The following is a 13375-nucleotide window of genomic DNA, read 5'->3' as shown; positions in this document are numbered from 1 at the left end:
AGCTGTCCGCACACACACAGGAATGCATCCCTTTAAAAGCTCCCCTGCAGTGCCCAGTGCTGATGTGGGCTGCACATAAGCCATCACTGAGGGGCTGCCCTGTGTGGCCCCCTCTGTGCAATCACACTCCCCAAGGTGTCAGATGACCGAGGGACGACATCAGCTTCAAAGAAGGTGACAGTATCCATTTTGGGTGACTCATGGCCCTACAACATCTACTGCAAAGAATCTTTAAATACATCCCCTTGAGCTTAAATACAGAACTGAGAAACTGTTGATATAGAGCTCTGGCTAATTTTCTAGGCCTAATAAAATGATAGAACAATCTACCTTAGTAGGAAAACAAGCTAATCCACGGGGTGCTGGGAAAATACCTAGTTGAATTCTGTGGTTTAACCCATTAGCAAATATTAAATTCGATTCATTTAAGACTGTTTTTGTAGTTAATATCTCTTTTTCAAGCATAGTAACATCAATGAGCACATTGGTGCTAATATTCAGCCAGTATGGGCATACGGGCAAAATGTCCACAGACCGTTCTCTCTGTTGGGAACTGACCTCTGTCTTGATCTGCCAGACCTCTCACTGTCTGTCCTCCACTCCCTTGCATGGGACCCACCCCCAGCTCCAGTGAGGGTTGTGGCTGGCATGGGGGCATCCAGGACCTCGTGGCGAAGGCTGGCATTGGGTCTCTGTGTTAGTCCATGCCAGACTAGTGCTACATTTTTTTTTCAATGTTCCTAATTCGACATTTAAAAAATTTATGGCAAAATATACAAACATAAATTTACAATTTTAACCATTTTTTAGTTCAAGTACACTTCAGTGGCATTGAGTATGTTCACACTGTCATGCCAAAGTGTTCTCAACACACAATCTTATTTAATTCTCACAATTTTTAAAATCCTTGTTAGAAACCACATAAAGAGAAATACATGTTTAAGGAATTTATCAATTACCTCATATGAACATAAAGCTTCCTAGTGGGTTTTTCTTTTTCTTTTTTGGTTTGTTTATATCTCATATTTTTATTTAAAAAAATGCCCAAGTAATGAATTGTGTTAACTAAGTACTAAGTTGGTATTTTATAGAGAGAAAAATTATTTTGTTAGACTTTCTTCTCAACTTCAAGATTTTCAAAGTCAGTGAATTTGGTGTATTTAGGATTAACAAAAAAGTTTCCATTTTACCCCCGATGACAAATCATTTAGCTGGTCATGAGCAGGGAATCTCTCTCTGGCAGCAGGAGGTTAAGAAAAGACAGGTTATCAGCAGCAGTTGTGAAATTGCTTTCCCGGAAGACCTTTGTGAGCAAGAGGAGATAACATATGTCTAGCATGATGGATTCAGTCTTTCAGCACTGAGTTTTTTCAACAAAAGAGCCATCTAGTTTCTTACCTCAGGGAGGTCCTGACTGATGGGGGCCCCTTGTGTGATCAGCTGCCCCGGGGAAGTGCTATAGAGGCTTAATACCGGGTGTACACGCTAAAAGGAAGGCAGAGCACAAACAGAAGCAATCATACTGATCCAGAAGGTCACCATCTCCTGCATACTTAGGAGATGAGCAACTTCCAAAATTACAAATACTGTTTTATAGGCAATTTTGATGCTGGCAATTTTTGTTGCAAATTAGAAATACTTAATGTTATTGGTTTCCCAGGTTTTTTCATGTGTGTTATTGAGTGATTTGATACAGAACATTTTCTCTTTGAGGGAAAGCCATTTTATTTTGAATGGCCTTGATCCTTGTTTGACTAAAGGATTTCCTGGATTGGTTGTTTCAGCTGAGTAGCTTTCTGTAAGCCCCTCATTGGTGTCCCACTTACAGGAACAATTTACATGGCCCCCGGTCCAAGTTCTGTGCTCCAGGTAGGCAAACAAACCAAGCTGTCACTCTGAAGAGAGGACACTAAGACAGACTGCAGTGTCTGGGTTGACAGGAGATGCTGTCTTAGTCTCTAAAATCGACAGAGCAAGAGCTTTGTCACATGACATGTAGATTTAATTCTTGTGTTTCTATTGGCAAAGAGGTATATACTTTCAAGTGCACAGTTAAAAATAAAATAATGAAATTTGTATCCGAACAAAGAGGCTAATATACACCATAAATATCTCCTTAAAGGTCCTGTGTGCTCTGTGAGGAGAGTTAAGGAAGTCAGCGATGTTCTCAGGTGAGTGACTTCATGAGGGCATAGATTCCAGGAGAGAGGTGACCCAGGGAAAAAGGAACAAAGGATCATAGTTTTGCTGTATCAGAAAAAAAATCTCTTTAAAAGTCAACTTCTAAATTCAAGTCATAATCAAAACTAGATTGCCCTAGTTTTGCCCTTGTCTTATGCTTTTTTCTCTGGGATCTAGGCTTGAGGAAAAAGAGGATGAAACTTCTTTGCAGGATGAAGAAATTGCTTCAGTGTTAACCAGGGTCTTTTCCTCCCTAATTGCTCTAGACTCTAGCTATCACATGTTTATGAATGCTTGTTTCTGTGCTTGCCATTGTGATAACAGCATTACAAGTACTGTCTTTTTTTTAAAGGTATTATTGATATACACTCTTACGAAGATTTCACATGAAAAACACTGTGGTTACTACATTAACCCATATTATCAAGTCTCCCCCAACCCCATTGCAGTCACTGTCCATCAGCATATAAGATGACAAGCACTTTCTTATTTAATCTCTCCAAACTCTTTGAGATAGCTGCTGTTATGATTGACATGCTACAGATGAAAGACCAAGACTGTCAGTTTAATTCACTTGCTCAAGGTCATTCAGCAAGTACATGGCAGATGGGATATTAAAACCAAAGTCTGTAATTCCAACATCCGAGCTATCAACCACTGCAGGAGACTTCTCAGCCTTGATGTCCTGCTCAGTGCAGTTGTGCTTCTCATCAGGAGAATCAAAATATCAAATTCAGTGTCAGAGCCTTAACATCACCATGTCCAGATAGACATTTAAGCATAGTCCAAAGAGGGGTGACACCCCTTCCTGTAGGGATACCTTTGACTTGTGCTAAGAATGAATCCTATGGGCTGGAAAGACCACATGGGCTTCCAGCCTAGAATGCTTTGGGGTGTTACATGAGGACATGAATCCGCAGCATCATTTTTGTGGGGGGAACCTCCTGCCAAAATGATCAACATCATACTGTACACCAGTCCTCACTTACTCAGCCACTACAGTTCTATCAGAGATATGTCCTTTCATACCTTTCCTAGTCATCCAACTTTTGACTAGAGTCTGTTTTGTATTCTGGGTCTAGAAAGAACTTCACAACTCTCTGTATTCATATCCTCTTGTCTAATATTTCCAGTGAGGTTGATCACATATCGATTTTAGGGAAGTTTCTACAACTTTCGCCCATCCACATTTGATACTTTAACCTGTGCCTTGGCTACTGAAGCTCTGCTCTCCACATCTACACATTCCTTGGTACAGGCACATAAAATGAGACCTGGGAAAGAATAAGAAATGCTGAAATAATTTCATCATCTAGATCAATTATAGTATGGGGTTCCCTTGAAAGGTTAGAGGATAGAAAAGAAGGACTAGAGCCCACCTCTCAAATAAAAGGACCCAATATCCATAACGGTTCCTACTAGATAAGCTCAGAATCTTTCAGGTCTGCAGCACCCAGAATATGAGGCATCTGAATCCTTGCCCTTGACACTTAGGTAGTCCTTCATAGCCATTCAGCTTCAGCCATCCCCATCTATACTTAAGCCACTAATTTTGCTCCAACCACTTGGACACCACACATTAGCATTTAATACCTCGTGTATGCTTTCAGGAATCTTCTTCAATATATTAGGCATCATCTTCTCTCTGAGCCCATTTCAACATCCCCATTTTGGCAGTGTCAGTGCCTGTCTCTGTCATATCCAGTGAGGGACTCATTTATCTAACCTTGACGCCATGGAACTTCACTGTATTATTTTGCTAGAGCTGCCATAGCAAAATACAGAAGACTGAGTGGCTTAAACAGCAGACATTTATTTCTCACAGTTCTGGGGGCTGGAAAGTCCAAGATCAAGGTGCCGACAAGGTAGATTCTCTTTTCTTGGCCAGTAGGCGGCCACCTTCTTGCTATGTGATCACATGACCTCTGCTTTGTGCGTGCCTGCAGAGAGATCTCTCTTTTCCTCTTCTTATAAAGACACTGACCCTGTAGGACTAAGGTCCCACTCTATGACCTTATTTAGTTAATTAACTCCTAAAAGTCTTGTTTCCAAATACAGTTACTTTGGGGGTTAGAGTTTTAACATACCAGTTCGGGTGGGGGCACAATTCAGCCCGTGGCATTCACTGACTGGGATAGCCCCCTATTGTATTTTTTCCTACAGTCAAAGGAAAATGTTTGATATTTAGACAGTATTTCCTCCAATCCTAGATTTGGTGAAAATTGGAACTTTAATGGAGGTAAATTAAGGAAGTCAAAAGGCCTCCTACTTGGTTAAAACAGAAGAGTGGGTGATTTCTATTTTACTGGGGCACATGAGTTAGAGAGGTCACCTATATGTCACAGACCCCCTCCTGCCCTTAGGAGGGGAGACTCTCACAGCCATCCCTATACTCCTGGTAGGAAACTCCCCTTTGTTGTCCTTTGGTGAGACATTGCTGGCTGGAAGGCTGTGAGGTGGTTGAGCCCAGATCGCATTGGCCCTTGTAATGGGATCAAAGGGGCAGCTGTGGAGTTACTTATCTGCCCAAAAGATCTCAGGTTCAACTCTTGTTCTTCAGAGGAATTGTTGAAAGAAGTGATATGATCAAATAGAGGATAATATTTAATGTGCAGTTGGTGGCCAAATACGTGGAGGAATTCTAGGACACTGCACTTTCTCAATGACCAGGACTAGGCGGTTGGTTGTGTTCTTCACCATCCATCAGTATGTTTTGATTTACCTGCAGGACAAACCCTGTCTTCTGTGCACAGGGGCCATTTGCACCTATATAGTTAAAGTAAACAGGTAGAAATATTTTTAAAAAGGAATACTTTTTTACCGTGGGGGCAGAGACTGTATTTTATTCATCTTTGAACTCCTGTTTCCAAGTTCTTTGCTTAATAAGCATTTATTGATGAATAAATTCTGAATCCTCAAAGATGTGGCTCTTCTCTTTACTCATTTATTTAGCATTTACTGTGGAAAAAAGATGTTACTACTTCTCATTTCCTTAAAGCACAAGATATTGCTTTGTTCCAAAAAAAATCTCTACTGAAAATTTTATGATTAATATTCCCAGAGGTGCAATGTCAAAATATCTTCTGGAAATGAAGCCATGTAAGAACAATAGGGAAAGAAAATTATTTCACAGTAGATAACTAAAATGACTCTTTGTCCACTCAGATGTGCAGCTCAAATGTGTAATAATAGCTTGGTCGTTGTGTGCAATCATTCGGCATTCAATAATTACAGGTTCGAAAGACAAAAAAGTGGCTCATCTTTTTGGAACAATAGCTAATATTTGCAGTTTCTTTAAGTGTTAGGCTCTGCAGAACAATATTAATTGTATAACATCTGGTAATTAGCATCTTTTCCCTAATTGTTAGGTGTATTCTCTTTATTTTAAATTTAAAGCCCTTTTCACTCCCTTTGCCAAAGCTTTAAATTAAAAAAAAAATGTATTTCCCTTTTATTCCAATTCTTTCATCATGTAATAATGCTAAAGAAAACTTGGTTTCAGCTGCATATTCAGAATTTAAGCATATAAAAATCAGTGTGCCAGCTCTCACATGCTGTTGAGACCTGCAGCTTCACTTAAAAATTAAAGATTCATAAGGAGATACAAAGAAAGAGAAGGTCCTATGCTCCCTTTACCCAGGTAGCGTCTTGCATAGCTCTAGTAAACTAGCAAAACAAGGAAGTGACAATCCATAAATTTTTTTCAGATCTCACTAGTTACACACACACACTCATATGTGTGTGCACATGTGTGTGTCTATGCAATTTTATAACATATGTAGCTTCAGGTAGCCACCACCACAAACAAGATGCATAGCTGTAACATTACCACAAAACCCCATCATTCCACCCCTTTTAGGCATACGTGGTCCTTTCACTCCCATTCCCAACCTCTTGCAACAAATATTGAGTTTTCTATCTTTATAATTATATAATTTTTTTAAATAAATGGAATCATGATGTATGTATCCATTTGAGACTGTCTTTTTTCATTCAGTATGACTTCTAGGAGGTTCATCCAAGGTGTCCATCAACAGTTCATCCCTTTTTATGACTGAGTAGTATTCCATAGTATGACTGTACCATAGTCTGTTTAACCACTCATTCACAGAAGGTCATCTGCCATGGGTATTCCTTTATAAATTTTCAGATGAAATTAACTTTTCATTTATTTGAGATATACCCAAGAGTGTAATTATTAGGTTATTAAAGTCCATTTTTAGTTTTAAAGAAGCTGTTGAACTTTTCCAGAGTGGCTGCATTCCTGAGTGATCCAGTTTCTCCACATCCTTGCCAGCATTTGGTGTTAACACCATTTTTTTAATTTAGTGGTTTTGATAGGTATTAATGATAACTCAGTGTAGTTTGATCTGTGTTTTACTAATACCAGTGGAGCTGAACATCTTTTCATGTATTTATTTGCCATCTTTATATTCTCTTCAGTGAAATGTCTTTTCATGTCTTTTGCCCATTTTCTTATTGGACTGTTTGTCAAATTTTGAGCTTTGAGAGTTCTTTGCATCTGCTAGATACTAGTCTTTTGTTGGAAATGTGATTTGCAGATATTTTCTCCTAGTCTGTAATTTGCCATTTCAGTCTCCTAACTTTTTATAGAAGTTTTTTTATTTTGGTAAGAACCAGTTTACCAAAATTTCCCTTCATGGATTGTGCATTTAGCATCAAGTTGAAGAATTCTTTCTCTACTTGTAGGTCCTGAAGATGTTCTATGTTCTTTTTTAAGAAGTTTTCTAGTTTTATATTTTGCATTCGAATCTAGAATTCATTTAGAGTTATTTTCTATAGAAGATGTGAGATAAAAAGTACATTTTTTTTTTTTTTTGCCTATGACTATCCTATTACTTAGCACTAGTTATGGTAAAGGCTATACTTCTTCCAACAAATTGTTTTTGCTCCATTGTCAAATATTAATTGGGCTTATTTGTGTGGATCCATTTCTGAATTCTCTATTCTATTCCACTGCCCTATGTGTTATGATTACCACACTATCCTAATTACTATAGCTATATAAGTGAGCTTTAACACCAGGAAGGGTGATTCCTTCCACTTTATTATTCTTTCAAAAATTGTTTTGGCCATTCTAAGGCCTTTTCCTTTCCATATAAATTTTGGACTACATGTCTACAAAATACCTTGCTATGTTTTCATAGAAATTGTTCTAAACTTATAGATCAGTTTGGGAAGACTTGACATCTTTATAATGTTGAGCCTTTCAGTTCAAGAACATGGCATTACTTTCTAAATGTTTAGGGCTTTTTTCATTTTTTTCAACAACATTTTATAACTTTCAGCATATAGATTCTGTACCTGTTTTGTTAGACTTATGCCTAAATATTTCATTTACTTTGAAGCAATTATAAATGGTATTGTGTTTTTGATTTCTGTCTCCACTTGTTCACTTTCATTACATAGAAATGGAATTGATTTTTGTATGTTCATCTTGTATCCCATAATATAACTGAATTTATTTATTAATTGTATTTTGATTGCTTGGGATCTTCTGTGTAGCTAATCATGCCATATACAAAAAGATAATTTTATTTCTTCTTTTCCAATCTGTATACCTTTTATTTCTTTTCCTTGCCTTAATGCGGTGGCTAGAACTTCCAGTACTAGGTCGGGTAAGAGTGGTAAGGTCAGACCTCCTTGCCTTGTTGCAGATCTTGGGGAAAAGCATTCAAACTTTCCTATTAACAATGATGTGATCTTTAAGTTTTTGTAGATGTTCTTTATGAAACCAAGGAATTTCCCCTCTGTTTCTGTTTGTGTTATGAGCATGTGATGTGAGTTACAAAAAATACATATTTGGTCATTCAGATGACCAAATATATTTTTCCCAGGTATATTTAGTCTTCATCCACAATTCCTGAAAACACTTGGAGCCTTAAAGGTGAAATGGGTGTCTTTTCATGTTAATGAGAGACTTTTGGACCCCCATTCAAGGGCCAGGGCTGGAGGTTGAATCAGCCAATAGCCAATGATTTAGTCAATCATGACTATGCAATGAAGCTCTCACAAAAACCCAGGAGAAGAGCATATCTTTCCTTTTGTGTTCTGTCTTTCTGTTGGAGAGAGCTTCCATACTTGGGGAACCAGAACATTTCCATGTGCCAACGAGCCAGGCCCCAAGCTCCACAAAGATAGAAGCTCCTTTATTTGAGACCTTGCCCTATGTATTTCTTCATCTGGCTATTAACCTGTATCTTTTATTAAACTGGTAAATGCATTTTTCTGAGCTCTGTGATCCACTCTAGCAAATTAATTGAACCTAAGGGGGAGGTCATTGGGACATCCAGTCTGTAGCTGGTTGGTCAGAAGCATAGCTAGCAGCCTGGGGTTTGCGACTGACATCTAGTGTGGGGGTGGAGTGTTGTCTGGTAGCATGGATCCCTTAACCTGGGAAATCTGGTGCTGTCTCTCAGCAGATGGCATGAGAATTGAGTTCTCAGATCCCCTGCTGGTGTTTGAGAATTGCATGGTGATGTGCGTGGTAAGACCCCCTCCCACACACATGCATTGGAATCAGGTCCCAGAAGCCAACAGGAGCTCCTGAGGGAACCCAGAGTTTTCATCATGAATGGATATTTCATTTCGTTCAGTGTTTTTTTGTGTGTCAGTTGAAATAATGATACAATTTTTCTTCCTTAGCATGTTGATATGGTGAATTACACTGATTGATTTTTCGAATCCTGAACCCGCCTTTCATACCTGGAATAAAACCTTCTTTGATCATGGTGTTTTTTTTTTAAGCATTGTCAGATTCAACTTGCTAACTCTCTCTCTTTCTCTTTCCCTCTTTATTCTATTACTGTTGGTGGTTCTGGGCTATAGGACTGTCTGACATCAAGTCCAGAGGACATTTGGGAGAACAAAAGGAACCTTAGGAAACTCCAGTTGTTGATGTCCCCAGCCAGGTGGCCTTCTTCTTCCCAGCATCCTGAGTCCTCTTGTCATTGTCTGTTGAGTGATTTCCAGGGTGTTCAGATATACTTACAGGAGACAAGTTGTGCAGAGAGAGTGGCACTAGAGGACAAGGCACTGAATCAATCAGTGGGGAGGTATTGGTTATGCCTGGTGTGGGAGGCATTGGGTTGGTCAGAATACAGACTCAAAGGTGACATGTTAGCATTGGGGCCTTGGTTAACGCAGAGAGGAGCTAGGGAGGAACCGATTATTTAAAATACGAATGATATTAACAACAGATAAAATCTACTGAATGCTTTCTCTGTGCTAAGCACTGCACTAAATGCATGTGTGGGATCCTCGTATTTAACCTGTTAAAATAGATACAAATTTAGTTACTACGTCCATTTCACATCTAGAGGAACTGTTGTTTGAGGAGATTAATAACTTGCCTAAAGGCATGCCCTGTAAACCCCAGATCCAGAATTCAAACCCAGATCTGAGACTAATACTCAATTGTGACCACTTCCACTGCATCAGGCCCCAGTGGGGAGTCTTTGCATCCCATCAGGCAGGGTGAGGAAAAGCTGCTTGTACTTGAGCAATTTTTAACCTTTCTGAACCTCAGTTTCCTCAGCAGTAAAATGGGATTAACATCAACTTTGCAGTATTGTTGTGAGGCTTAAAATACCACAAAAAATAATGTACTTTGTAAGCAGTAAGGAGGGACAAGAACGACCGTAGGTCCACAGGGACAGCTGGCTAGGGAGTGGGCGCTGCTGGCCCAGCTGCTATAGGGAGGTTTGGAGGTGAGGTCTCTGAGTGTGGCCACAAGATAGGTGTTTCTCCAGCTGCATTTAGGGAGCTTCAGTGGTGTGAGCTCAGGGACATCCGACAGACAGGAGGCATGAGGCCACAAGGGGGCGGGTGGTACATCAGGCAGCAAGTGTAAATCCAACTTAATTTATGCAATGGGAACCTAACCAAGAGCACTACTTTGACAGGGCCCCACTGTAACCCTCTGGGGGCCTGGCACAGTGCATCCTGGTGGGGCTGAGCCTGTGAGCTGAGTCAGGGGCGCAGGTATGCGGTGGAGGCTGCTGTGGGGGCTGAGGGCACGATAGGGCTGGATGCTGGGGAAAAATAAGGAAGCATCACAGCTGGGAAGAAGAGCAGGAAGAAGCTAAGATTAAAAGTAATTACGGGGCGTTGTGGTGAGAGCTTTGTTTCACTTTTCTTTTCCCTGCTCCTGGCTCGCCTCCTGAGTCAGTCTGTTTTTTACGTATTGATTATAGGATTTTTCTGATTCTGTTGTTTTCATGAGGTATTTTTGGTTCCTGTTGAGAAAAAAATAATAGCTTAAGTTGGATTTCTGTCGGCTCCATGCTGGTCTGAATGCTTCTTCGAGGCCCAGGGATTCTTCTCCTGTCTTCCCATCAACTGTGTCCCACGGCAAGAGCTCCCACACCTTTGTCTTGTCAGGACCCCGGAGCTCTAGAAGGCTCCTTTTGTTTTGTGCAAACAGAGCAACTGTTTTTTTCCTGACTTGCTCTTTATCAACTGATTCATGCGGGCAACTTGGCTTTCCTCTAACTTGCCCCACCAAATGCTGCCGGCCTGCCGGGCCAGGTCAGGTGGTGACCCTGCTCTGACTCAGTCTGTGCCTAGTCCTGTGGCTGCACATCCGCCTTGTTGGGGTCTTGCACTCTCTCCTCTATATCTCACCAACTTTCAATGTGCTCTACACAAGGTCAGGGTTTTATATCCACATAATGTAATGTATTTATCTATGTAATATTTATTTATTCATATGATGTTATGATAGATTAATATATTTTTTTAGATAGTAAGGTCATTTTGTCCTTGGAGCTCAAAGGTCCAGATATTTCCTATAGAGGTACCACATCTCCCCCTGAAGGTAGAAATCAATGGCATTATGATTAATTTCCAATCTAGCACATGGGACACACTGGCACGAATTCCTTACTTCAGCCTATGTGTATGGAGCACCTCTGCGTGTCAGGCAGGCACAGCTGTGGGTCCTGGGGAGGCAGCAGTGAACACAACAGAAGTTGTAAACATTTGAGTAGAGAAAATGCACAAGCCAACCAAAGCATATAATGTCATTTCAGGGAGTTGTGTGTAGGAAGATTGTAGCAGGGTGAGGACTGGTCCAGAGGAGACAGTGAAGCCTTTTCTGAGCAGGCACAGGGCTGTGGGCATCTGAATCGAGCGAGGGATCTGCTGAAGCAGATGCCGTGGCCACAGGCTCGACCCACCACGTCGCTCTGACTTCAGCTGCGGTTGTGAGCACAAGCCGCTGGAGCCTGACGGAGTTTTACCTTAAGGGCTGGGCTGGAAGCATCTCTTGACTTGTCTGCCTCGGCTTGCCCCCCAACACTGTGGGAATTCAGCCCCTGTATCGTGCTATGGGCTTGTTTACAGCCTGGAACCCGGGTGGGTGTAAGGTGGTAGATGAATGCCCGGCCTCCGTTCTTTGGAAAAGACAGTGGGGAGGTGCATCTCTGAGGCTCCTGTTAGACCGAGCCCGCGTTGCCCACGGCACCTGCTCCCACCCTCCCGTGGCTTTCCCTCCTTGCTTCCCTCCCTCTGCTTCCGGTTCCCCACTCACCTTATCAATACATCCCTTGCACCCACCCACCCAGTTTCTGCACCCAGAGGAAGTCAAACTGAGCTACATTCCAACTCTAGGGTTGCTGCTGTTCTTTTTCTCTTAATTTTAAAAGAAGTTCACATTTAACATGTATGCCTCTAAATTATTCTTACTCTATTAGACAGTGCTCTTCAGACGTATTTCCTAATTATCCCCGTTTCATCTCCATTACCTAATCACACTCTCTCCCCAGTCCTTGCTGCTGCTGCTTCTTGTTCTTTTTTTTTTAAATTAAACATTAAAAGATAAGGATTCTTATTACTGGAACCTGAAAAACTCCCCTCAGACTAAAAAAATAGGTAATGTTTTATTTAAATATGCAATAACATTATTCATGCCCTTCTGTAATGTCTAAATATGATAAACATTGTCCTTTATAGAAAAAAAACACAGAAAAAAGCTTGCCCGACACTAGTACTACTAATTAATATTTGCTGAATACTAAGTGTGCAACGTAGCCACGGATTTATCAGCCTACAAAGAGCAAATGCTGGTTTCATGGAAAGAAAGGCAGAATCAGAGAGCCAAGTGGCAGCCCACATCACCAGGGGCTAGGCAAGCCTCCACTGGCAACTTCTTGTGGTGCAGGATGAGGCTCAGTAGGCCAGGAAAAAGGGCGGGTCTTCCCAAATATCAAATATTTCACAGCATGCCAAGGAGGGCCTCGCTTCACCAGAAGTGGAAGTCCTCCATGATCCTGAGAGTGCCAAAATCTATATAAATAAGAGCATAGGTGAGAATTTTACAGCAACAGCATGACCCTCTGGTTAAAGAATAGCTTCTGGAATATGAAAATATAACCTGGAATATTTTATGACAGAGCACTTTTCTTACATTGAAATTTCAGCCAGGAGAAATGTGTATCATAACAATACAGCCTTCTTCCACATGGATCTGCTAAATGTTCAGAGAACTCTGAAGAAATAATTTAATGTTTTTATTATGCATTAAAAAAATGTCTGCTTGTTTTTGCAGCTTCATGAAGGACACCATGTGTTACAGTGGAAATTAGAATTAGAATTCGCGGAAAGGAGGAGAGGGCCTTGCAGCATCGGTGTGCACCACAACCAAGCCCAGGGCTCAGCGCTGCAGGGGGGCCCAGTGTGTCCAAGCAGAGGTGAGCCCTTACTTCTTTTAATGAACAAAAATGAAGACTTCTACACTGTGGAGTGGATGATACTGTGAGGAAAACTGTGGTGACTGAGGGCTGTTCCTGCCCTGGACAGGCAGCCAGTTGGAAGCAGATATGAGGAGTGGCTGACCAGAGGGACCTCATGGAAATGTCAGGGGAGGAAGCATGGAGAAGAGGAACAGATGATAAATTACTTTCTGGTCATGGCAGGTGCTGGGGGCTGCACTGAGGACCACCCAGGGCCAAGGCTGAGATGGGACATCACGGTCTGGGCTAGGCTCACCCTTGAGTCTGTCCCTTGGTATCGTTAGGGCATCCGCTTTCAGCGGCCTTGCAATGTGGAGATCCTCAGGCAGTAGACAATGAATGCCCACTGGCTCGCAGAAGCTTGTGAGATTTTATCATTGTCATGAATCTCTTAGCACTTTGGTAGTTTAGAGGGAACGTCCCCTACTTAGGCCCAAAAT

General features: G+C 41.2%; 1 long non-coding RNA gene across 1 annotated transcript in view; it reads left to right on the top strand.

Annotated features, from left to right (window-relative positions):
* The window catches only part of LOC118968520 (uncharacterized), a 150372-nt gene extending 137485 nt beyond the window's left edge, over positions 1 to 12887 (top strand). Inside the window, exon 3 of the long non-coding RNA XR_005056252.2 lies at positions 12752 to 12887. This is a non-coding gene — a long non-coding RNA (uncharacterized lncRNA). The remainder of the gene's footprint in view (positions 1 to 12751) is intronic.
* Positions 12888 to 13375: the final 488 nt, after the last annotated feature.

This window comes from Manis javanica, chromosome 2, assembly GCF_040802235.1.
Source record: "Manis javanica isolate MJ-LG chromosome 2, MJ_LKY, whole genome shotgun sequence".
NCBI lineage: Eukaryota > Metazoa > Chordata > Mammalia > Pholidota > Manidae > Manis > Manis javanica.
This window is presented reverse-complemented; position numbering and strand designations above follow the sequence as displayed.